Here is a 27,367-nt window from a genome sequence, read left to right as displayed (position 1 = left end):
ACCATTTCAACATGTGTGATCAATAAATGCTTATTGTTCTATGCCCCTGAGGTTTTGTGGTTGTTTATTATGCAGCATAACAGGCAATAAACTACTGATAAATTCTACAACCCTTTCCTTTAGAAAGGAGGTACAGTGTAGTGGTTAAAAATAGATGCCCTGGCACCAGACTGTGGGATTTGAATAAAGGCTTCCCCATTGTTTAGCTGAATAACCTTAAGCAAGTTGTTTGACCTCTCTGTGCCTACCTCATAAGGTTGCTGTGAATTAATATGTTCATGTAACACACTTAGAACAGTGGCTGGTACATAACAAATGCTATTAGTATTAGTATAGATTTAGGAAACTAAAGCGAAAGATGTAACTAACCTTGCCCAAGAAAAGGATATGGAATTTCTGTATCAGGCAATCTACCATGGATGCTTTCTTGGGTTACTATTGTTTTAACATTCCAGCAAGGTATTTATTATTGTCTGTACTTTTGACACAAGGAAACTAAGAACTGGGTTAAGTAACTTTTCCAAGAGAATGCCCATTAGTAAGCAATAGATCCAAGTTCACAGGGTAACTGTCAACCTGAGATTAGATCCCAGGTATCTAAACTCTCATCCCAGGTCTTTCTACTATAACATTCTGCCTCTTTAGTGGAAATCAAATAACTCTTGGACACCACATAAATGGGCTCATTTGTTTTGTATCAAAAGAACAGAAAGCCAAGACATATACCAATTAATTCTTCACATCAGATATATGACCTAACCTCAAACCAACCCTCAATAATGTTAATTTTGAACCAACTGGGCTCTTAAACAACTTTTCATTTAAATCTTTAAAAATATATTTAAAAGACATCCTCCATTATGTCTGCAGGCACACCTTGGAGATATTGCAGACTCAGTTCCAGAATACTACAATAAAGCAAGTCATATAAAAGTTATATTTACACAACACTGTAGTCTATTAAGTGTGCAGCAGCATTATGTCTAAAAAAGTATACTTTAATTTAAAACTATTGCTAAAAAGTGTTAACCATTATCTGAGCTTTCAGCAAGTTGTAATCTTTGTGCTGGTGGAGGGTCCTGCCTCGATGCTGATGGCTACTGACTAATCAGGTCGCTGAAGTCTGGGGTGACTGTGCCAATTTCTTAAAATAGGACAACAATAAAGTTTGCTGCATTGATTGACTACCTTTCATGAATGGTTTCTCTGTAGCATGTAATGCCGTCTGATAGCATTTTACACATACAGAACTTCTTTCAAAATTGGAGTTAATCCTCTCAAACCCTGCTGCTGCTTTATCATCTAAGTCTGTCATAGTCTAAACCTTCTGTTGTCATATTCCCAATCTTCACAGCATCATCGTCAGGAGTAGATTCCATCTCAAGAACTACTTTCTTTGCTCATATATAAGAAGCAACTCCTAATCCGTTCAAGTTTTATCCTGAGATCACAGCAGTTCAGTCCCACCTGCAGGCTCCACTTCTAATTCTAGTTCTCTCGCTGTTTCCGTCACCTCTGCAGTTACTTCATCTACTGAAGTCTTGAACCCCTTGAAGTCATCAAACTCAAAAGTCTGAAATATTGCAATAATTACCAAAATGTGACACAGAGACACAAAGTGAGCAAATGCTGTTGGAAAAATGGTGCCTACAGACTTGCTCATCGCAGGGTTGTCACAAACCTTCAATTTGTAAAAACGCAGTATCTGCGAAGTGCAATAAAACGAAGTGCAATAAAAAGAGAATACCTATACTTAGTAAGAAGTCTGATAACTAGAGAAAAACAAGCCAATTTTATCTTTTGGTGTTATTTTAAATGAATCTTCAGATTACATATATACATATATATGTATATAAATAATTGTATCACCTTGATAACTGTATCTCTCTTTATATTATATTGTTCATCTATAAGATAGTATTACTGAAATATTGCAAATCTAACAAATAATTTTAGTCTTTCATTATTGGAGACAGATATATTCCAATACTTTCTGAACAATAGTACAAAGCATCTAGAGACAACAGGACCACTGCCTATAGCCATGAATCAGAGCTGTTCTCTCAGCAAAGTGAAGAAAAGTTGATTTTATATCCAAAGGATGACAGTTTCCATATTGCCTTATCTCAGACGTTGGAGTCAGTCTTTGTTTAAATCCCAGCGTCACAACGTACACATATATGAAGCTGTGGAAATTATTTAACCCCCAATGGCTCACTATCAGCTATCTGAAAAACACGACTGAGAATAGTACTTATATCAGAAAGGTTTTGTGACAATTAAATAATGTTCATTAAATGAAGGCCAAAGAGCCAGACAAATGGTATGTGCTTTATAATGACCTCTACTAAAAATATTATTAATAGCACTATTATTAATAGTGACTTCTATTAATACTATCAGTTATTATTATCTATTCATATTTGATTCCAGTACTACCTGCCAACCTTATTTCAGCCTCAGAACACAGGCCCTTTTTTGAGGATATCAAATATACATTTTCTTTGACGAAGCTCCTTGCCTATCACATGAGTACACAACTGATGTGACTTGAGGATGCTGGATAAACAATATTTTGTATGGAAAAACATCTTCAGAGCTGAAAACTATCTCACAACTTTCTACAGACTGAAATAATTCTCTAAGATTGTTTGCATCAAACTACATATATATAAGAGGTACTCTGAATGGAATTTCTGGGTTGTAATTTTTTTAAATTGCATCAAGATGCAATCTGTTAGAGTGGCTGTACCGAATTTTCACTTCTCACCCACTCCTAAAAGCTTCTTAGAGACCCTATTCATCCATATTCTTTCCAACACTTGGTTTTGTCTGACTTCTTAATTTTTGTCAGTTGCATAGGAATAAAATGAGTGAGTGGTATCTCATTATGGTTTTCATACACATTTCTCTAAACACTGATAAGGTGAACACATGCCTTTTGTTCATTTTTCTATTAGGGTTGTCTTCTCCTCAATTTACAGTGGTTCTTTATATATTTTGAATGCTAGTCCTTTGTTAGTTACACGTATGGCAAAACTCTCCTAATTTAGAGCTTGCCTTTTCACTTTCCTTAAGCTGTTATTGGTGAAAAGAAATTCTTTTTTTTTTTTTTTCAACGTTTTTATTTATTTTTGGGACAGAGAGAGACAGAGGATGAATGGGGGAGGGGCAGAGAGAGAGGGAGACACAGAATCGATAACAGGCTCCAGGCTCCGAGCCATCAGCCCAGAGCCTGATGCGGGGCTCGAACTCACGGACCGCGAGATCGTGACCTGGCTGAAGTCGGACGCTTAACCGACTGCGCCACCCAGGCGCCCCAAGAAATTCTTAATGTAACAGATTTTATTCATAATTTATTTTATGATTAGCACTTTGTCATGTTTAAGAAATTATTCCTTATACAAAATATAAAGACATCATATACATTCCTCCATTTTATAAAAGTATATTTTTTAATGTTTATTTTATTTTTGAGAGAGAGAGTAGAAGTCGGGGAGGGGCAGAGAGAAAGAGGGAGACACAATCTGAAGCAGCTCCAGGCTCCTCACTGTCAGCAAAGCCCGACGTGGGGCTTGAACCCATGAACCGTGAGATCATGGCCTGAGCCAAAGCTGGACACTTAACCGACTGAGCCACCCAGGCGCCCGTACATTCCTCTAGTTTTTAAGTTTTGCTTTTGATATTTAAGTAAGTTCTCAACCCACAAGGAGTTGCTATTGTGTAAGCTGTGAGATAGAAAACCAATTTGATTTTTTCCATATGAGTAACAAAATTTTCAGAACTCTATCAAAGCCTCCTCTCCTCATGCAGTCTACCATATGATCTTTGTCATAAATAAGAGTTACACATATATGCATGTTGTATATATATGCATAAATATATATATGTATATATTTATACACATACACACACACTTTGTTTCTGATCTCTCAGTTCTGATTCATTCAACAATTTGTCTGTATCAGCACCAACAGTATACTATCTTAATCAAAAAAGCTTTATAAAAGTCCTATATAGTACGACCATATTTTTTTTTTTTGATGTTTACCTAATTTGAGGGGGGGGAGGGGCAGAGAGAGAGACAGAGATACAGAATTTCAAGCAGGCTCCATGCTGTCAGCATGGGAGCCCAATGTGGGGGCTTAGTCTCACGACCATGAGATCATGACCTGAGCCAAAATCAAGAGTCAGTCGCTTAACCAACTGAACTACCCAGGCACCCCAGCCACATTCTTTTAAAAATAATTTTTTTTAATGTTTACTTATTTTTGACAGAGAGAGACAGAGTGCGAGTGGGGTAGGGGTAGGGAGAGGGGGAGACACAGAATCCAAAGCAAGCTCCAGGTTCTGAGCTGTGGGCACAGAGCCGGATGTGGGGCTCAAACTCACAAACTGTGAGATCATGACTTGAGTCGAAATCGAACACTTAACCGACTGAGCCACCCAGGCGCCCCTTTATTCTTCTAATTATTATCAGTCTTGGCTATTTTGACCCTTTCCATATAAATATTAGAATCAAAGTGTTAGCTGAATTTTTTGAAGTTATATTAAATTTATGGATCAATTTGAAAGGACTCAATACTGTTATGATAATGTCTTCCAACCTGTAAGCATGAGATATTTCTCTTAATCTCCTTCAATAAACTTTTTATAATTTGGGGTGCTGAGGAAAGTAGTTTTGTGACATTTATTGTTAGATACATTAGTTTTTGTTGCTAACTATAACTGGTTTCATTGTTGTGTTTTTAATTATGTTTTATAGTTGTTGCTTGGGCAAAGAGTAACTGACTTTAATGGATTAGCCTCATATTGAAACATTTATTGAACTACCATTCCCTATAAATTCTTAGACATTTGGGGGTTTTATTAATGTAGAAACAAAAATAAGTTGTAGAAATAATGAGTTTTATTTCTACTTTTTTAATCCTTATGTATTTCTTTTCTTCTTCTTGTATCATTGGACATTCAATACAATGTTGAATAGCAATAGTAGTAGCAGACATGACTTCTGATTTTAGTGAGCATAACTTTCTGATTTTAATGGGAGTGCTTCCAATATTTGAGTTAATATTTGCTATAGTTTGGTTTGGTAGGTACACTTTACCTTATCATATTAAGGAACTTCTCCTCTACTGGTTTACTGTAAGTTTTCAAAAATCATAAATGGAAAATGAATTTTATCATATATCTTTTCTGAACCTATTGAGATGATCATCTGGTTTTCCACCTCTACTCTGTTAATATAGTAAGTAATATATCTTAAAGTTTTTGTATAAACCTAATATTTTCAAGGTGCAATATCTTATTATATACTATTGATTCAGTTCATGAAAATCTTGTTTAGGAATTGTGCATCTATATTCATTCACAAATGAATTGAATTTACAATTTTCCATTCTCATTTTTGTCTTTGGCAAGTATAATATTCCATGTGACATTAGCTTTATAAAATGAATTAGCAAATGCTTTCTTTTCTATCTTCAAAAAGAGTTTGTAATAAAAATTAGAGGGGCGCCTGGGTGGCTCAGTAGGTTAAGCGCTGGACTTCGGTTCAGGTCATGATCTCATGGTAGTGGGTTCAAGCCCATGTCAGGCTCTGTGCTGACAGCTCAGAGTGCTGGAGCCTGCTTCAGATTCTGTCTCTTCCTCTTTCTCTTCCCATCTCCTGCTCACGCTCTTTCTCTCTCTCAAAAATAAATATTTTTAAAAATTTTTAAAAATTAGAGCAAACAGTTCTTTAAAATTTTGATAGATCTTGCCTATAAAACTGTTTGGGCCTGTTGTTTTTTGTGAGATGACTTTTAACTGTTACGTCAATTTCATTATACTTATAATGCAATAGTTACATTAGTACTAATAAAGTTTTACATTTCTTCTTGAGAAAAATTTTGGTCCATTTTATCTTTCTAGGAATTTTTCTCCATTGTCTAAAACTTAAAAGAAAAAGTCAGTAAAGATGTAGAAGATTTAAATAGTATCATTAGCCAACCTGATCAGTTTGACATCTAATTGCAAAACCATTCATTCTTTTAAAGTTCATATGGGTCGGGGCGCCTGGGTGGCTCAGTCGGTTGAGCTGCTGACTTCGGCTCAGGTCATGATCTCGCGGTCCGTGAGTTCGAGCCCCGCGTCGGGCTCTGTGCTGACAGCTCAGAGCCTGGAGCCTGTTTCAGATTCTGTGTCTCCCTCTCTCTGACCCTCCCCCGTTCATGCTCTGTCTCTCTCTGTCTCAAAAATAAATAAATGTTAAAAAAAAATAATAAAAAAAAAATAAAGTTCATATGGGATATTTACCAAATAGATCATGTACTGGTTCATATATCAGATGTTAGCACATTCCAAATTATTAAAATATTGCAAAAAATATGTTCTCTAATAATAAAGAAATTAAACTAGAAATCAATAACTCTATATTTAGAAAATTCCTAAATACATTGAAATTAAGCAGTAAATTTCTAAATACCTCTGGATAAAAGAAAATATAATGGAAATTAGAAAATGTTGTAAACTAAATAATCTAATGAATGTAACCTATTCATCAGCGATATTATACTATCTTAATCAAAATAGCTTTATGAAAAGTCATTACATATAGTAGGGCAAGCTGGTCCTATGTTCTAATTATTAACAGTTGGGGGTGTTTTGACTCTTTCCATATAAGTATTAGAATCAATAAGTTGGAGTGTAGTATTTTAATTATACAAAGATAGTTAAAATATAACATATCAGAAACTTGCTGAGAGGAAATTTACACTTTGAAATGCATTTAATAGAAAATATGCTTGAAGAAGCATAATCTAGTATTAATCCTAAGTAAGAAAAAGAATTGCTTATTAAATTCAAAGAAAAGAAAAAGTAGGAATAAAGATGTGGGAAATCAATGAACCAGAAATAGAGATCAACCAGAATGATTTAATAATTTAAGACAATTCAAAGAAAATAAAAGATAAAATCACATATCAACAATATCAGATATGACAAAGAGATATCACTACAGATCCTACAGATATTTAAAAGATAATATGAGGAGAATGACATCAGCATCATGGTGACATAAGTCCTTCCTCATGAGTTTCTCACCTCTTTGATTTAAAACTAACTGGACATCTATAACGAATGAAAGAAAAAGAGAAAGAAAAAAAGAGCCTCTCCACAACATACTAGAACACCCAAGAGATCCATTCATCTGTGCACCAAAAAGTGGGTGGACTGGACCACAGAGGAGGCTGCAGGGAGAGAGAGGAGGTCATGGAACCTAGGGCTATAGAGCCTCCAGCATCAAGTATATTAGCTGGGAAGCATAAGCCTTTAAAGAGGTACAGTGTAAAGGCAATGAGTGGGGGTCTGCCAGGCTGGTTCTGCATTCTGCAGCTGGAGGGACCTTTGCTTTCTCTGAGGTAAAAATGCAGTAAAGGGGGAGACAGAAAGGAAAAAGAAGTAGGCAAAGAGAACTGAGGAAAAATGTCTCCTGCTGTCTGCCCCAGGGTTCTGACAAAAGGACCACACAGGGACCTCTGAGACCCAAATCCCTCCATTCAAGGAGTCCCTACTAGGCTGGCTTCCAGCTATGGACACACCCCAAATTCCAAGTGCTAAGTACACATTTCCCCCCTCTAAAGCCACCCACCCTTTTTTCCCCCTCTTCTAGCTTTATATATATAAATAAATAAACATAATATATATATATAAATGCTCCTAACTTTACCAGCTGTAAGCTCTTGTCAAGGATACCAAAAACATGTGCTATAGCACCACCTTCTGGAAAACAAAAGGAAGACTTCTAATTACCAAATCTATTGAACTGTTAGAATCAAAGCAAATAAAACCTTGCCTAAATGAGAAAGGTATCTGCAACTTCGAATGTGGTAGCAGAGGCACTTTTCATCAAACAACATGAAAAAGTCATTATTAATATGGCATTATAAAAAGAAAATGACAATTTTCCAGCAACCAAATCCAAAGACATGGAAGGGAATACTGTGATCTGACAAATAATTCAAAATTGCTGTTATGGAGAAATTCAATGAGCTACAAGAAAACTCAGAAAGGCAATACAATGATATCAGAAATAAAATGAATGAACAGAAGGAGTACTTTACCAAAGAGATTGAAATTCTTTTTAAAAACTATTTATTTATTTTGGGGAGAGTATAAGCAGGGGAGGGGTAGAGGGGGTGTGTGGACAGAGGATCCAAAGCAGGCTCTGTGCTGACACACTGACAGCAGCAAGCCCAATGTGGTTCTCAAACTCACAAACTGTGAGATCATTACCTGAGCTGAAGTAGGATGCTCAACCAACTGAGCCACCCAGGTGCCCTGAGACTGAAATCCTTAAAAAAAAAAAAAAAAAAAAAGCAATTCTGGAGCTGGAGAACTCAGTAAATGAAATGAAGAATGTATTAGAATGCATTGGAAATAGAGATCAGATAGAAGAGAGAATGAGTAAGCTAGAAGATAGGAATCTTGAAGTGACTCCAGTGGGGTGCCTGGCTGTCTCAGTTGATGAAGCATGAGACTCTTGATTTTGGGGTTGTGAGTTCAAGCCCATATTGGGTGTAGGGCTTACTTAAAAAAAAAAAGACTCAGGTGGAAGAGGAGAGAGAACTAAGATTTTTTAAAAGTTAAAAAATACTATGAGAACCACCAGACCCATTAGAAAAGTCAACCTAAGAAGAATGGGTATATCAGAATGAGAAGAGAGAGAGAAGGGGGCAGAGTTTATTTTAAAAAAAATAGCTGAGAACCTTCCACATCTGGGGAAAGAACTGTATATACAAATCCATGAAGCCAATAGAATAACTTATTACACAAAAAGAACTTCTCTAAGATACATATTAAGATTACCAAAAATCAATGAAAATAAAGAATTTTAAAATTAGCCAGAAAGGGGCACCTGGGTGGCTCAGTCAGTTGAGTATCCAACTCTTGATTTTGGCTCACTTCATGATCTCACAGTTCATGACTTTGAGCCCTACATAGGGCTCTGTACCATCAGTGCATGGCTTGCTTGAGATTCTCTCCTTCTCCCACTCTCTCTGCCCCTTCCTTGCTTATGTATGCACTCTCTCTCTCTCAAAATAAATGAATAAGCTTAAAAAAAATTTTTTTTAAGTATCCAGGGAAAGACGGTAACTTACAAAGGAATCCCATCAGTCAATCAGCAGATTTCTCAGCAGAAAGTCTATAGGCCAGGAGAGAGTGGAATGACGTATTTAAAATAAAACTGCCAGCCAAGAAGACTCTATCTGAAAAAATGATCTTTCAGCTATGAAAGAGAAATAAAATTTTTTCTAGACAAGCAAAAGATAAGAGTTCATTCTACCACCACTAGACCTGCCTTGTAAGAAATGTTGAAAGGAATTCTTCAAGCTAAAACAAAAAGACAAAAGTACACAAAACTGATTACAGTAACAGAAATAGGAAACTTTTTTACAATTGTACATTAAACTCTTACAGTATAAAAGTTAAATGAAAAGAGCATTAAAAATAACTATAGTTTCAACTTGGTAATAAAATCATAGCATATAAGGAAAAATTTTGACATCAAAAATAAAAAAGAGGAAGAGTTAAAGGACGGTACTTTTATAGGCGAATAAAGATAAATTGCTATGACCAAAGACTTTTTAATCTATGAAATGTTTTATGTAAACTTAATTGAGTTTATTTATTTGTGAGTTAGAGCCCCATGTTGGGCTCTGAGCTGGCAGCTCAAAGCTTTCTTTGGATTCTCTCTCTCTCTCTCTTTCTGCCCTCGCCTGCTCATGCTCTCTCAGCCTCTCTTAAAATAAATAAACTTAAGCGCAAAGCAAAACCTAAAGCAGTGATATGAAACATAAAAAAAAAAAAAACAACCAAAAACAGGAGACTGAGCACAGCACCATGGAAAACCACTAACTTGTAAAGGCGGACAAAAACAAAAGGAAAAATAAACAGTGGAGAGAAAAATAACAAGAAGGCAAAATATAAAATGGCAGCGTAAATCTTTGCATATCTATAATCACCCTAATGTAAATGAATTAAACTCACCAACCAGAAGGCATAGAGTAGCTAGATGGATTTAAAAAAACAAAAAACAAAAAAAACAGGACCCAAGTATATGTTGCCTACAGACACTCTTTTGTCTATAAAGACACACCTAGGCTCAAAAAGAATGGAAGATGCTATTCCAAGCAAATGGAAACAAAAAGGTGGGCATAGCCATACTTACATCAGACAAAATGCACTTCAAGTCAAAAAATGTAACAAGAGACAAAGAAGGTCAGTAATAATGATAAACAGGTCAGCACATCAGAGCATAAATACATATGCTCCCAACAGCCAAGCACCAAAATATATAAAGCAAATAGTAACTGATCTTAAGGGAGAAGTTGATAACAATAAGATCATTTCAGGAGTCTTCAATATTCCACTTTCAGCAATGGATAGATTGTCCAGACAGAAAATCAATAAGCAGATATTGATATGGACCATACTTCAGAACAAACAGACTTGAGCATTTCCTCCAACAGCAGCAGAATATACACTCTTTTCAAATGCACATGGTACATTCTCCAAGATAGCTCATATGATAGGCTACAAAATAAATTTTGTCCAGTTTAAGAACGCAGAAATCAAGGGGTACCTGGGTGGTTCAGCCAGGTAAGCATCAGCCTTTTGATGTCAGTTCAGGTAATGACCTCACAGTTTCGTGAGTTAGAGCCCCATGCTGGGCTCTGAGCTGGCAGCTCAAAGCTTTCTTCAGATTCTCTCTCTCTCTCTCTCTCTCTCTCTCTCTCTTTCTGCCCTCCCCCGCTCATGCTCTCAGCCTCTCTTAAAATAAATAAACTTAAAAAAATAAAATAAAAAGAACACTGAAATCATGCTAACTATCTTCTCTGACAATGGTATCAAACTAGAAATCAACAAGAGGAAAATGAGAAGATTGACAAATGTGTGGAAACTAAACAGCACACTTCTTTTCTTTTTAGAAATTTATTTATTTTGAGAAAGACAGAGTGCAAGCAGGGGAGGGGCAGAGAGAGAGGGAAAGACAGAGGATCCAAAGTGGGCTCTGTGCTGACAGCAGAGAGCCGATGCGGGACTTGAACTGCAAAATCATGACCTGAGCCGGGGTTGTATGCTTAACCCACTGAGCCACCAGGTGACCCTAAACAACACCCTTCTAAACAGAATATTGGATCAAAGAAGAAGTCAAAAGGGAAATAAAAAATTATCTCAAAAAAAATGAAAATGGAAATAGAACATATCAAATACTCTGGGAGACAGTAAAAGCGTTCTGAGAGGAAAGTTTATATTTTATATATATAAAAGGTTTCTTATATTAAGAAATCAGAAAGATCTCAAGAAACAACCTAACTTTACACCTTAAGGAACTAGAAAATGAAAAACAAATTAAGCCCAAAGTTAGCAGAAGGAAGGAAATACTACAGATCAGAGCAGAAATAAATGAAATAGAGACCAAAAAAAACCAATAGAAAAACCAATGAAACTAAGAGCTGGTTCTTAAAAAAGCTAAAATGGACAAACCTTTACCTAGACTAAGAAAAACAGAAGATACTCAAATAAAATTAGAAATTAAGAGGAAACATTACAACTGACACTACAAAAACACATAGAATTAGAAGAGACTACTATGAACAATTTTATTATTTAAAAAAATTTTTTTATTACGTTTATTTTTGAGAGGCAGAGACAGAGCATGAGTGGGGGAGGGGAAGAGAGAGAGGGAGACACAGAATCCGAAGCAGGCTCCAGGCTCTGAGCTGTCAGCCCAGAGCCCCACACAGGGCTCAAACCCACGAATCGTGAAATCATGACCTGGGCCGAGGTCAGACATTCAACCGACTGAGCCACCCAGGCACCCCTACTATGAACAATTTTATATCAACAAATTACATAACCTAGAAGAAATGGGATACATTTCTAAAAACGTACAACCTACCAAGACTGAATCAGGAAGAAACAGGAACAAACTGAACAGAGCAATAACAAGTAAAGGGATTGAATCAGTAATCAAAAAACTTCTATCACAGAAAACTCCAGGACCAGATGGCTTCTACCAAACATTTAAAGAATTAACATCAATCCTCTTCAATAATAATGAAATAAATAACCCAATTTAAAAATGGGCAAAAGACGTGAACCAATGCTTCAATAAGGAAAATACATGGACAGAAAATAAGGACATAAATTTTATCATGTGTACATTATACATTCATTTTTTTTTAATTTTTATTTATTTTCAAGACAGAGAGAGACAGAGCATGAATGGAGAAGGGGTAGAGAGAGACACACACACAGAATCCCAAGCAGGCTCCAGGCTCTGAGCTGTCAGCACAGAGCCTGACGCGAGGCTCGAACTCACGAGCTGTAAGAACATGACCTGAGCCAAAGTGGGACACCCAACCGACTGAGCCACCCAGGCGCCCCTATACATTCATTTTTAATAATAAAAATATCATTGGGGCGCCTGGGTGGCTCAGTTGGTTAAGCGGTCATGATTTCATGGTTTATGAGTACGAGCCCTGTATCAGGCTTTCTGCTGTCAGCACAGAGCCTACTCCAGATCCTCTGTCCACCTCTCTCTGTGCTTCTACCCGGCTTGCACTTACTCTCTCTCTAAAATAAATAATCGTTTAAAAATAATAATAAAAATATCATTTATATACCAGTATAAAACCTGACAGATCTAGTAATAAATCTAACTGATGTGCTGATAAATATTTAACAACCATCCCTTAGCAGTAGGTAGGTATGGGAAAATCCTGATTTGTAGTGTTTGCCAGTTTCTGTGATATAAATACTACCACCATGGCTCATTTCTATCTACCAGTGAGACTCACTGAATGTGGAACCAGGAAGATATGCACCTGATCAACTCTCAGGAGCTAGTATGAGCTGCTCCAATGTATCATTGAATTGCAATGGAAGATATTTAAGACCTCTACAGAAAAATAGAAAACATTATTGAAAGAGGTATATACACGTCCTCAGATTAGAAGACTGTATTATAGGGGCATCTGGGTGGCTCAGTCGGTTAAGCGTCCGACTTCGGCTCAGGTCATGATCTCACAGTTCATGAGTTTGAGCCCCGCATCGGGCTCTGTGCTGACAGCTTAGAGCCTGGAGCCTGCTTCCTATTGTGTCTCCCTCTCTCTCTCTCTGCTCCTTCCCCACGCAAGCTCTGTCTTTCTCTCTCCTTCAAAAGTAAATAAAAACATTTTAAAAAAATTTTTAAAAAAGACTGTATTATAAATGTGTCCATGTTCCCCAGTGATCTACAGTTTGGTTATAATACCAAACAAATTCTCAGTAATCTTTCTTCTACAAATTAGCAAGTTTCTTTCTTGTATAAATCCTTCTTATACAAGCTCAAATGGAAAGGCAAAGAGTGGAAAATAAGAAACAAAATCTTGAAGAAGAATTTGGGGGATTTACACTAACAGACACCAACAGATTTTTAAAATCTACAGTAGTGAAAACAGAGTGCAACTGTCACAAGGATAGACAAGTAGACAAATAGAAAAGACTAGAGATTTCAGAAACAAATCCACACATATACTATCATCTGACGCAACAAAGGTGCCACTGAAATAAGTGAAGAAAGGATAATCTTTTCCAAAAATGATGCTAAGTCAGTGGATATTCCTATGGAGGAAAAAATGAACCCTCACCCCTTGTTCTCACTATGAATAAAAATCAGTCCCAAACAAATCTTAGACCTAAATGTGAAATAAGAAATGTGGACAAAGGATACAAATAAGAAGTTGAGAAAAACCACAGTATCAAATGGTTCCACACATATGAAAACATATTCATTTAATTAAAATTAAATTTTAATTTATTTCAATTGATTAATATTACTTTAAGTTAAAATCAAAATTTTATTTAAAAGATAGATCAATACTTTTTACATATATCTGATTCACAAACATCAGAAGTATGATAAATCTTTTCATTGGTTGGGATGTAAATTTGTATCCTCATGCATTGCAGGTGGGAATTAAAATATATATAACATCTTTAGACAACAATTTGGCAAATAATTATCAAAAATACAATGAACATACTCCTTGACCCAGCAATACTATTTAAAAGAATTCATCCTGATGAACTCACAAGTGTAGGTAGTGTGCTATAGGAAGGACAAGTCTATCACTAACACCACGAGGGTCTCTGGCCCAATGAGTGGAGTTTGACAGTAAGTTTTGCTACAAGTCAAAAAATAAGTAAATAAGTAAAATTTAAAAAATAAATGAATTCATCCTGCAGATATACTCATACACATGCAAAATACTAGAAGCAATGTAAACGCCCACCAGCAGGAGACTGAATAATAAACTATGGTTTATCCACCTGTGAACCTAAGGTAGTTAGTTGTAAAGAATAAGGGAGCTCATTTGAAACAGTTACAAATATATAATGTGAAAAATAACTCAAGGTACAAAACAATGTGTATAGTGTGTAAGAAGAATGTGTTGGCATGCTGGAGGAACAGAAGGAGTACGGTATGGACGGAGCAGGCTGGGAAGGTGGTAAGGGGTGACATCAACAGACTGAGATAAGCACGGATCTGCAACAAAGTAAATATTGGGGATGAGAGAAAAAGACTTCAGTAGATGTTTGTATATGATTATCCTTTTCTACTCTACCTTTGTGTAACTAGGAGTGAATGAGATAGATAACTGAACTTTTGATTTATATGTTTAAGCCCTTTGAAGAGCTACATATGGACTTAATGAAGAAAAGGGAAATTATATATTAAGTGTGATGTAAGTATACTGTAAAATAAAACAAATATCTGCATCATGACTATAAAATAATGAAGTGGTTTATGGGAAGAAGTCTCATCATAATGTAGGCAAAACAGGGACGCCCTGCATGGCTCTGTCGGTTAAGTGACTGACTCGTGATTTCGGCTCAGATCATGATCTCACAGTTTGTGAAGTGAAGCTCTATCCTGATAGTGTGAAGCCCGCTTAGGATTCTCTTTCTCCCTCTCTCTGCGACTCCCCCTCTTCAAAATAAATAAAGAAACATTTTAAAAAATCCAATGTAGGCAAAACACCATATTAAAAATTCCTTTTTGGTAAGAAAACTTCTAAAAACAGAAATAATTTTTATTAAGTAGAATAAATAATAAAATAGAATGCATCTATGGAATATTTACAAATACATAGTCATTAGCTTGCATCTCATCTAAAGTTAAGAAAGGCTTCCTATCTGAAACTATCATAACCATCAATCTATACATATATTTACGCTAATAAATATTGACATATAAAATATGTATTTAGATAAGTTACAACCCAGATATCTATCAACTGATAAACAGATAAACAAAACATGGTATATCCATTCAATGAAATATTATTCAGCAATAAAAAGAAATGCAGAACCAACATATGCTACAACATGGATAAACTTTGAAAACACAATGTTAAATAAGGGGTCACAAAGGGCCACATACTGTATGATCCCATTTATATAAAATGCCAGGAATAGGTAAATTTATAGAGACAGAAAGTAGATGAGTGGTTGCCTAGGACTGGAGAGCAGGAGGGGATTAGGAGGTGATGCAAGTTTTCTTTTGGGGCCAATGAAATGGTCTAAAACTGAGTGATGAATGCACAACTCTGAGTAAACTAAAAGCCTCTGAATTGTACACTTTAAATGAGTGAATTGTATAGTATATAATTATAGCTCAATAAAACTGTTAAACTAGAAAAACTTCAGTTCCTATTAAAAAGGTCAAAATTGAAATCACAGCCTAAAAATTTCTGGAGAATGGAAACTGTCTTACTCGTGTTTGTACTTCTTGACCAAAAAAAAAAAAAAAAAACCTTTTAAATGGAAGCTCACACAGAAGGTACCCAATACATATTTACATTAATATAAAGTAGTTCTGAAAAAGTATTGAGATGCACAGTACCATTAAGAATAAATGTTATGTGCTTGATTCATTGTTCATAACTACATTTCAACCAAGCAATCAAGATTATCTTTGTTATAAAGAATCTAAAAATCCTTTAGAATGCATGCCAAGTTTCTTTAGCACCAGATTTTTACCCTCTTAAATATGTTTTGCTAAACTAAATTTGTTTCAATTCCCTGAACACTATGCAAATTTTTAAAAGGGAAAGAGGCAGACAACAGGATAGAAGAAAACCAGATGGGAATTAACATTTTACTATGGATGATACAAATGTATGGCTCACAAGGGGAAAACTAAAAAATATATATACTGTTTCATCTTCTCATATAGTGGATTTTATGTTCAATAAAGACTTCTGGGACTTTTCCATTCTACGTGATATTCTAAATCACTGGAAGCTGGCCACCCAGCTATAAATTTATATATGTTGAAAGGGAATCTTCAAAAATTTTAAATATGGAAAATGATCATTTTAATATATTGGAGATGCTGGGAGTACGTATTTCTAATTTTCTTGACTGTAAACTTTGAAAAAATCTATACTTCATCTTTCCAGCAAAAATTAAACCCCATAAGATGATGAACTATGAGGACATTGGAGCCTTTACAGAGAAAAGACATAGCACCTAGGAAACGGTTTCTTAGCAACTGAAATTAAAAGGAAATATATTTTCTTACACTGTAAAATCTCTTTTGAACAAATAAACTTGAAAAATGACTGAAAACATTTGTCTGAATGACCCAGAATGATTTCCAAAATCACAACAAAGGGAGTTCATATAGAAAGGGACAAAATGGGTTAAGGAAACAAAAACAAAACATTAACTCACAAAAATGAATCTCTTAAAAATGTTTAAGCAAGAGCAGAGATATGAACTACAATGAGATGATTACACATAGATCTCAGAACACTACCATGCTGACTCTCAGACTGTTCTGCTAGCAATACCCTTAAGGAAGAGGATTTCAAGGAATAATGCAGGTCCTACAACTTTAGAATCTTAGAAGAAATAAGTAAATCATTTAACAGTCTGTTTATTTATTTTAAATACAAAAGCATTCCGTAAACTATTCAATGGATGCCTCTAGAAGAAGAATGCCATCATGATTCAGGCACTGTGTGTATGTGTGTGTGTCATATATATTCATACACACGTGAGAAGACTTAAATAGAAAGGTAAGTAACAGATAAAAAGAAGAAATACTGGGGTGCCAGGGTGGCTGCGTCAGTTGAGTGTCCGACTTCAGCTCAGGTCACAATTTCACGGTGTGTGAGTTCCAGCCCAGCATCACGTTCTCTGCTGTCAGCGCAGAGCCAGCTTCAGATACTCTGTCCCTCTCTGTGTCTGCCCCTCCCCACCCCTGCGTGCACTCGCTCGCTCTCTCTCTCTCTCTCTCTCTCTCTCTCTCAAAAATGAATAAACATTTAAGAAGAAATACTAATGGGTAAGAGACATAGAGGGAAAAGTTCAGTCTTACTAGTAACTGAATAAATGCTAATTTTTAAAAAATATTTATTTATTTATTTATTTTGAGAGAAAGAGAGCACATGTGCATGAGCATTGGAGGGGCAGAGAGAGAGAAGCCCAAGCAGGTTCAACCCTCAGCTTGGAGCCTGATGTAGGACTCGATCCCATGACCATGAAATCATGACCCGAACCGAAATCAAGAGTCATATGCTTAACCAACTGAGCTACCCAGGTGCCCCGATAAAATACTAATTAAAGGAGATAAAGTTTTTGGCTATCATAACTTGCAATGGTTAAAAAAATATATACAGTTGACCCTTGAACAATATTAGGGGTGCCAACCCCCCACATGCTCAAAAGTCCACATATAACTTTTGACTCTCCCAAAATTTAACTACTAATAGCCTACTGTTGGCCAGAAGCCTTACCAATAATAAGTCAATTAACACACATTTTCTATCCCATAGCTATTATATACTGTATTATTACAGTAAAGGTAGAGAAAAGATGATGTAATTAATAAAATCAGAAGGAAGAGAAAATACATTTATATACTGTTATCAAAAAAACCTCTGCATCTAAGTGTTACTAGCACAGTTAAAACCCATGTTGTTCAAGGGTCAACTGTACACATAGAGTTGGAAACATTCAAAAACATTAAAAAATGTACATACCCTTTAATAAAACAATTCCATTTCCAGGAATTTATCCTAAGGAAATTATCGAGACTGTACATATGTATTTGTCTACATAAAGGTTCATTATAGCATTATTTATAGAATGACAAATTGGAAACAATCTAAATGCCTAACTGTAGGATAATGGAAATAAATTATGTCATGGCTATGCTATGCAAAATATGGACCCATCTGAAATCATGTGATTGAAAAATACCTAATCATAAGAAAATATGTTCACCTATTTTAAGAAAAAAAGCAGATGGGAAGTATCATTTCCAGTAAGGCAAACAAACAAATACACCTGCATGTATAGTCACTGAAAAAAGTCAATTTTAGAAGTATTTAGTTTCTCAGCAATTGTCTGGGCCTTTAATCATCTTTGAGTCAGCTATTCGGAAAATTTTGGTTACCCTTTCTGCTGAATATCAACTGTGTCATGTCCAGGACTATCTCCACCGTTCTAATTTGCAGAGACTATAAGTGTGGGAAGTAAAATACTACAGTTCTTATAATTGCATCTTAGATTTCTGATTTAGATTTTGCCCATGAGAGGCACTCATGACCTCTGGAAGAGACAGCAAAGAAGAAACTTACACTGTCTTCTAGTAGAACGGATAGATATGAGAGCAGACAGAGCCCATGAGGCTTGTAGCACATGGCCAAAGGTATGGCATTGTTCTAATTCACAGACAGTAGCTAACATTTTGGGCAGACGGTCAGGTATTTCAAACAAGTATGTGTCTGGACCTTTGGAATGGGCATGGAGTATAAGTATAGTCAGTTCCATGTGAATGCTCACCAGACGGCATTCACTGCAGAGAAGGTACTCAAAAATCAGATGGACAAGATGATTTGTTTTGTGTGATCTAGTCAGCCTCCTACTCCAGCCAATTCTGCTCAGTATGCTCACAAACTAAATCAGCAAAAGAAACATGAAGCATCTATATTAATATCAAACAAAATGGACTTTGGGGCAAAAATCATTCCTTAAGATAAAGAGGATCACTAGATAGGAATAAAAGGCTCAATTCTTCAGGAAAATGTAAGAAGTCCATATTCATGTGCACCTAACAACACAGCTCAAAAGTCAATAAAAGCTTGACAGACCAAGGGGAAATTGACAAATCCACTATCATCTTTTAAGATTTCTATCAGATTTTTTCAGAGCCTAAATGTCCATCAACTGATGAATGGATAAAGAAATTGTGGTTTATATACACAATGGAATACTACGTGGCAATGAGAAAAAATGAAATATGGCCTTTTGTAGCAACGTGGATGGAACTGGAGAGTGTGATGCTAAGTGAAATAAGCCATACAGAGAAAGACAGATACCATATGGTTTCACTCTTATGTGGATCCTGAGAAACTTAACAGGAACCCATGGGGGAGGGGAAGGAAAAAAAAAAAAAAAGAGGTTAGAGTGGGAGAGAGCCAAAGCATAAGAGACTGTTGAGAACTGAGAGCAAACTGAGGGTTGATGGGGGGTGGGAGGGAGGAGAGGGTGGGTGATGGGTATTGAGGAGGGCACCTTTTGGGATGAGCACTGGGTGTTGTATGGAAACCAATTTGACAATAAATTTCATATATAAATAAAAAAAAAAGATTTCTATCAGATTTTTAAAGTATCTATCAGATATCAGTATCTGATAGATCAAACAGCCCAGAAATCAGAGTATGGAAAACATGAATATACATTTAATAAGCTTAAACTATATAGAATTATTGAATCACTACAATGTACATCCAAAACTAATATAACACTATATTTTAGCTCTACTGGAATTAAAAATTTTTTAAAGTGATTTGACAGCAAATGCAACCTTTAAATACTTTATTTATATTAACTTATTTGTCTTTAAAATAAACCCATTCATTCACTCTTCTTAAAAAAAAAATAAGCTTGAGCTAGCAAACATATATAAGCACAGTCCATCAAAAATTAGAAAACATAAAATGCTTTCCAGGATTTTGTGGAAATCTATAAAAATTAAACATGTACTAGGACGACAAAGTAAGTTTCAACAAAGTTCACAGCATGAGTATAAACATGAACAGCTCAATACTGTAGCAACTAACCACATGAGGCTGTTTAAATTGACTAAAATTAAATAAAAGAAATATTTGGTCTTCATTCTCACTAGCCATACTTCAACCCTTCAAAAGATATACATGGCTAGTGACTACCATATTGGACAGTACAGACACAGAACATTTTTATGACCACTGAAAGTGGTACTGCTATATAATATTAACTAGAGTAAAATCAAGTATCACATAAGCAACAAAATTTAGAAAAATCCATACTTTCTTTCTTTCTTTTTTTTAAAGATTTTATTTTTAAGTAATCTCTACACACAACATAGGGTTTGAACCCATGATCCTGAGATCAAGAGTTGCATGCTCTACTGAGTGAGCCAGCCAGATGCCCTAAAAATCCATACCAAATTTGTACCATGGTACAAATCATTGTAGACATTTAAAATACTTGAAACTAAATGAAAATTAATCTACTGCATATCAACATATATAGGATACAAGAAGACAAGCTGAAAATCAGTGAGCTCAGTATCCAACTTTTTAAGTTAAAAAGAGAATATAGAATAAAATCAAAGAAAGTAAAAAAAATAATAGAGATACATGGAAATTAAGTAAATATAAAGAAAAAAGGAGAGATTAAACAATAAAAGATATAATAAGGAAAACACAACATTAAGCAGAGAAAATAACAGATAATTAAGAACAACCTCATGCTAAGCTGATGTATGGACAGATTCCAAGAAAAATACAAATTACTAAAACTGAATCAAGAAGAAATAAAAAGCTTTAATTGTTCCAAAACCCATACTGAAGCTAAATCAATAGTTCAAAATCTTGGGGCACCTGGGTGGTTCAGTCAGTTAACCATCTGACTCTTGGTTTCAGCTCAGGTCACGATCTCATGGTTTTGTGAGTTTGAGTCCCATGTTGGGCTCTGCATGGACAGTCTGGAGCCTGCTTGGGATTCTCTGTCTCCCTTTCTCTGTCCCTTCCCCACTCATGTGGTCTCTGTCTCTCTATAAAAATAAATAAATAAACTTAAAAAAAAATAGTTCAAAATCTTACTATAAAGTAAACAGCAGTTTTAATAAACTAGTTTTCCCAAACTGGATCAATCTAATTTTATATAAACTCTTCTAGAGAATAGGAAAAAAAAAAAAAAAAAAGAAAGAAAGAATCATCTTCCACTCATTTCATAAAGTTAATATAGACTTGATATATTGAAATTCAGACAAAGTAAGTATGAAAAGGGAATACTGATTATAAGCATGCTTGAAAATATTTTTTAAAAATTAGAAAATCTAGCAACATATTTAAAAAGGTAATACAGTATGTCTTGGCTTATTCTAGGAAGGCAGGATCACTTCAACACAAAAGATACCTTAATGTAATTAAACACAGGAACAAATTAAAGAATAAGAACCATATGATTATTTCAATAAATACAGAAAATGAATTATAATTCCATATCCAGTGATAATTAAAAAAAAACTTTTATTTAGGAAAAAAGGAGAATGTTCTTATCCTAAGATAAGAAAAAGACTTAAAAGATAAAGACTAAAAAGGAATGAATAAAGCTGTCAATATTGTAGGTGGTATGCTTCATTACATAGAAAATTCTACAGAATCAAAGACAGTTCATTAAAATTAATAAGGAGCACCTGGCTGGCTTTTTGGTTAAACATCTGACTCTTGATTTGGGCTCAGGTCATGATCTCATGGTCACAGGATAGAGCCCCATGTTGGGCTCTGTGCTGGGCATGGAGCCCACTTGGGATTCTCTCTCTTTCTTTCTCTGCCCCTTCCCAACTCTCACACATGCACTCTTTCTCTCTGTCCCTTTGTCTCTCTCTCTCTCTCTCTCTCTCTCTCTCACACACACACACACACACACACACAAATATTAATAAGAGAGTTTTGCAAGGTGGCTAGATATAAGATAAATATGTAAAACTCAATTGCATTTTTATTAATAGCTAGTAAAAAATATAACAAGGAAAAATCATAGCAACTAAAAAATACAAGGAAAATAATAAATCTAACAAATAAAAGCCATCCCTTCAAGGAGAGCTTTTAAACTATTGAAAGACATAAACAAACAAAATCTAAATAAATGAAGGAATATACTATGTACATGAATAGAAATATTCAGTACAGTAAAAATTCTATCAAATTAATCTACAAACAGGATACAATTTTATTTTTTTTTTTAAATTTTTTTTCAATGTTTATTTATTTTTGGGACAGAGAGAGACAAAGCATGAACGGGGGAGGGGCAGAGAGAGAGGGAGACACAGAATTGGAAACAGGCTCCAGGCTCTGAGCCATCAGCCCAGAGCCCGACGCGGGGCTCGAACTCACGGACCGCGAGATCGTGACCTGGCTGAAGTCGGACGCTTAACCGACTGCGCCACCCAGGCGCCCCCAAACAGGATACAATTTTAATTTAAAAAATCCCAACTGGGCTTTCCAAATAACTTGAAAACCTGATTCTAAAATTTTATACAAAAGCAAAAGCCAAGAATAAAGAATAGTTCAAAACACCAATAAATAAGAACACAATGAGACAATATGTTCTACCATATATGAAGACACTATGAAACCACAGCAATTAAAACTGTTATTGACACAAGGATAGACAAAGAGCACTGGAGCACAATAAAAAGTGCAGAAACAGACTCACACATATTCAGGAGTAATATCTGATAATACAGTTTAGAGATCAATGGGAAAAAAGGGTATTATTCACTAATGAGTCTGGGACACTTGGTTGTCCATATGGAAAAAAAAGTCCAAGAAATTTCTACATCATACTAGCCATAAAAATAAAATCCAAATAGTTCTAGAGCTTAAAATGAGTTGGGAAGTCTGCAGAGTAGGAAGCACCAGGAATCTGTCTCCCTACCATGACAACAATTACACTGACAGAATCTACCTGACAGAACTATTGGAACTCTGGAAGGCTTACAACTTCTGGGGGGAGGCATGAACGGTAGATCGTGGTTAATTTTAGTCAATTTCAACTCTTAACTCAGCAGCGGCTACTGATCCTCCTCCCCTCAGCCCTATGGCAGGCAGATAATGCGCATTACACACAGCTTACAGAAGTCAGGGTAGTCAGTAAGGACCCTGTCCTCCAAAATTTGGGGATTTGTGTTCCAATTGCTGATTGCTGCTTCTTATCACAAAGGTACAGACACAGAGTTGTATTCTCCCCCATTGCTGACTGCCACTTCCTTCTCGGTGAAGTGACTTCCAGGAGATTTAATGGGCCAGTACCTTTTTGGCAGGGGTGGGGGTGGGGTGGGGGGGTGGGAAGGGGGAAAGGGGGAGCGGGGGAGAGGGAGAAGGAAAGACAGAAAGAGAGACAGAGAGAGAGAATCTTAAGCAGGCTCCATGCTTAGTGCAGAGCCTGGCATGGGGCTCAATCCCGTGACCCTGGGATCAAGACCTGAATCAAGAGCCAAAACAAGAATCAGATGCTCAACCAACTGAGCCACCCAGATGTCCCAAGGGCCAGTCCCTTTTTTCCCGTCTTCAGTTTTCACTTTTTCCTCTTTTGGAAGTCAGACATTAAAGATTAGGATATTCAAAGGTAACTGCATATACAGGGAAAATAAAAAACTCACCACACATGCCCACAGAATGGCAGAGGCTCAAAAAAGACCTGAGAATGTCTTAACTTTATACCTCAGGCTGATTGTCAGCATAAAGACATATATTTCATCCTATAATGATGAAAACAAACAAACAAATCCCAAACACAGGAAACCCTGGGGAAGGAAGAGAATCTGACTTTCCTATTTTTTTTTCATAGTGCTTGCTATTTATTGAAAAGAATGTAAATGTTTTTTCCAGGTGGTACTGAGGAGATGGGCGGAGTGCTTGTTTTGTTTGTTTTGTTTTTAGCATTTTTATTCACATGCACACATCTGTGGGAATGCTGCAGTTTTGAAAGAAAAAGGCCAGTTGTGCAAAACTGATGCATAGGAGAAAAGAAATGTCAACAATTTAGCTCCCAGGCACACTAGGCCCCTACAGCAATCTGGTGGGGCAGGGGAGGATTCTGGGAGTAGATAGGGAACTAACCAAGTTGAAAGTAACTTTCTTATTTTTTATCACATTATTGGATTCAAATGTCCAGTCTTACAAATCACAAGGCATACAAAGAAACAGGAAGATATCACCCATTCAAAAGAAAAAAAAAGGTAAATAGAAACCATCCCAGAGAAAGACCAGATGGTGAACCTACTAAACAAACATCTTATTAGAATGACTGTCTTAAAGATGCTCAAAAAAACTAAATGAAAATGCAGAAAGTCAAGAAAACACTAAACAGAAATGGAAATATCAATAAAGAAATAGACATAAAAGAAGCCAAAAAGAAATTCTAGAGCTGAAAAGTACAATAACTGAACTGAAGAACTCACAAGAACAATTCATAGGGATATTTGAGCACACAAAGGAAATGATGAGCCGCTGGAGACAGGGAAATTGAAATTATCAGGGTTGCAGAAAAGACGGAAAAAGGATTGAAGAAAAATGAACAGAGCCTAAGGGAAACACAGGACACCATCAAGCAGACCAACATACACATTGTTAGAGTACGAAAAGGAGAGGAAAGAGGTACAGAGACTTTTTTGAAGAAACAATGCCCTAAACTTCCCAAAATTGCTAAAGGACATGAATATAAACATTTAAAGGCTCAACTAACTCCAAGCAGGAGACCCACACTGAGACATATTATAACCAAATTGCTGAAAGACAAAGACAAAGATAGAATTCTGAAAGCAGCGAGAGAGAACTGATATTACGTACAAGGAATCCTCAATAAGATTGGCAGCAGATTACTCATGAGAAACTTTGGAGGCCAGAATACACTGGGCTGATATATTCAAAGTGCTTTTTAAAAAGTCTGTCAACCAAGAATCCTATGTTTGGCAAAAATGTCCTTCAAAAGTGAGAGAGAAATTAAGACATCTCAAATAAACAAAAGCTGAGAAAATTTGTTACCACCAGACTTGCCCTGCAAGAAATGTGAAAGGGACTCCCATGGGTTGAAATGAAAGCACACTGGACAGTAACTCAAAACCATCTGAAGAAATAAAATTCTCAGTGAAGGTAAATACTTGGGCAATTATAAAAGCTAGTATTATTAAAACAACATTCTGTAATGTTGTTTCTTTGTTTTCTACATGATCTAGGTACCAATATATTAAAAAAATACAATTACTAACCTAAAAATTAGTATTATGACTTTTGTTTATAATTTCACATTTTGTTTTCTACATAATTTAAGGCACTAATACATTTTTTAATTGAAGTATAGTTGATACACAATGTTACAATAGTTTCAGGTGTACAATACAGTGATTCCACAAGTTTATACATTATGCTATGTTCACAAGTGTAGCTTCCATCAGTCACTATATAACCCTATTACAATACCCTTGACTATATTCCCTGTGCTGTACCTTTATCCCAATGACTTATTTATTCCATAACTGGAAACCTGTATCTCCTACTCCCCTTCACCCATTTTGCTCATTCTCCCCACACCACCCTTTTATCTGGCAAGCATCAGTTTGTTCTCTGTAGTTATGACTCTGTTTCAGCTTTTTGTTTTGTTTTTTTTTGGATTCCACATAAAAGTGAAACCATTTGATATATGTTTTTCAGTCTGACTTATTTCATTTAGCATAATACCTTCTAGGTCCACTCATATTGTCACAAATGACAAGAGCACATCTTTCTTATGGATAATAATATTTCTGTGTGTGTGTGTTTGAAATATACATACAGAATATGCATATTTTGAATTAAGTTTTCATTTTCTTTGGGTAAATACCCAGTAGTGGAATTACTGGATCATGTTCTATTTCTATTTTTAATTTTTTGAGGAACCTCCATACTGTATTCTACAGTGGCTACACCATTTTACATTCCCACCAACTGTGAGGATTCCTTTTTCTGCACATTTTGGCCAACACTTGTTATCTCTTGTCTTCTTTATTCTAGCCATTCTGACAAGTGTAAGGTTACATCTCATTGTGGTTTTGATTTGCATTTCCTAATGATTAATGATGTTGAGCATCTTTCCATGTGATTGTTGGCCATCTGTATGTCTTCTTTGGGGACTAGTGCATTTTTAAAAATAACGATTAGTTTATGTTTTGTACACATAATGTATAAAGATGTAATTGTGTGACGTCAGTAACTAAAAGGGGTGCATATAGAGCTAAAAAGGAGCAGAGTTTTTATAGGTTATTGAAATTTAACTGATATAATTTCCAATTAGAGTACAGTAACTTTAGGATATTAAATGTAATCCTCATGGTAACCACAAAGAAAATAGTTCTAGAATGTCTTAGTTCAGGCTGCTATAACAAAACACCACAGACTGGGTAGTTGATAACGAAATTTAGTTCTTAGTTCCGGAGGCTAGAGGACCAAGATTAGGGTGCCAGAATGGTCAGGTGAGGACATTCTTCCAAGTCGAAGAGTCCGCATTGAACCCCGGCACGGTGGGAGGGGCTAGGGAACCCTGTGGGGCTTTTTTAAAGAGAGGGCTGGGGGTGCCTGGGTGGCGCAGTCGGTTAAGCGTCCGACTTCAGCCAGGTCACGATCTCTCGGTCCGTGAGTTCGAGCCCCGCGTCGGGCTCTGGGCTGATGGCTCGGAGCCTGGAGCCTGTTTCGGATTCTGTGTCTCCCTCTCTCTCTGCCCCTCCCCCGTTCATGCTCTGTCTCTCTCTGTCGCAAAAATAAATAAACGTTGAAAAAAATAAATAAATAAATAAAGAGAGGGCTGTTCATCCCATTCATCTTATTCAGAGCATTTCACTCTCATGACCTAAGCATCTTCCAATGCCCCCACTTCCTGTACTATCACATTTGACATGAATTTTGGGGGGATACCAATATTCAAGCCATAGTGTATGCTATACACAAAACATAAATGATAAGGGAATTAAAATGTTACACTACAGGAGCATGTGGATGGCTCAGTCAGTTAAGCATCCGACTCTTGGTTTCTGCTCTGGTCATGATCTCACAGTTCATTAGATCAAGCCCAACATTGGACTCCACACTGATAGCATGGAGCCTGCTTGGGATTCTCTCTCTCTCTTTCTCTCTCTCCCCCCACCTCCCCCCCATTCTCACACAGGTGCACATGTACATGCGCGCTCTCTCTCTCTCAAAATAAATAAATTTTTAAAAAGTTACACTACAAAAAAATTATG

The 27,367-nt window shown here is 36.0% G+C and overlaps 1 protein-coding gene and 1 pseudogene across 4 annotated transcripts in view; one reads left to right on the top strand and one right to left on the bottom strand.

Annotated features, from left to right (window-relative positions):
- ATL1 (atlastin GTPase 1) overlaps positions 1-27,367 on the bottom strand; it is an 85,244-nt gene that overhangs the window by 39,977 nt on the left and 17,900 nt on the right. The gene's annotated exons all lie outside the window — the stretch shown is intronic.
- Positions 14,081-14,221, top strand: LOC121032447 (uncharacterized; annotated as a pseudogene).

Source organism: Herpailurus yagouaroundi, unplaced genomic scaffold (genome assembly GCF_014898765.1).
Source record: "Herpailurus yagouaroundi ecotype Mexico unplaced genomic scaffold, PumYag 141, whole genome shotgun sequence".
Lineage (NCBI taxonomy): Eukaryota > Metazoa > Chordata > Mammalia > Carnivora > Felidae > Herpailurus > Herpailurus yagouaroundi.
This window is presented reverse-complemented; position numbering and strand designations above follow the sequence as displayed.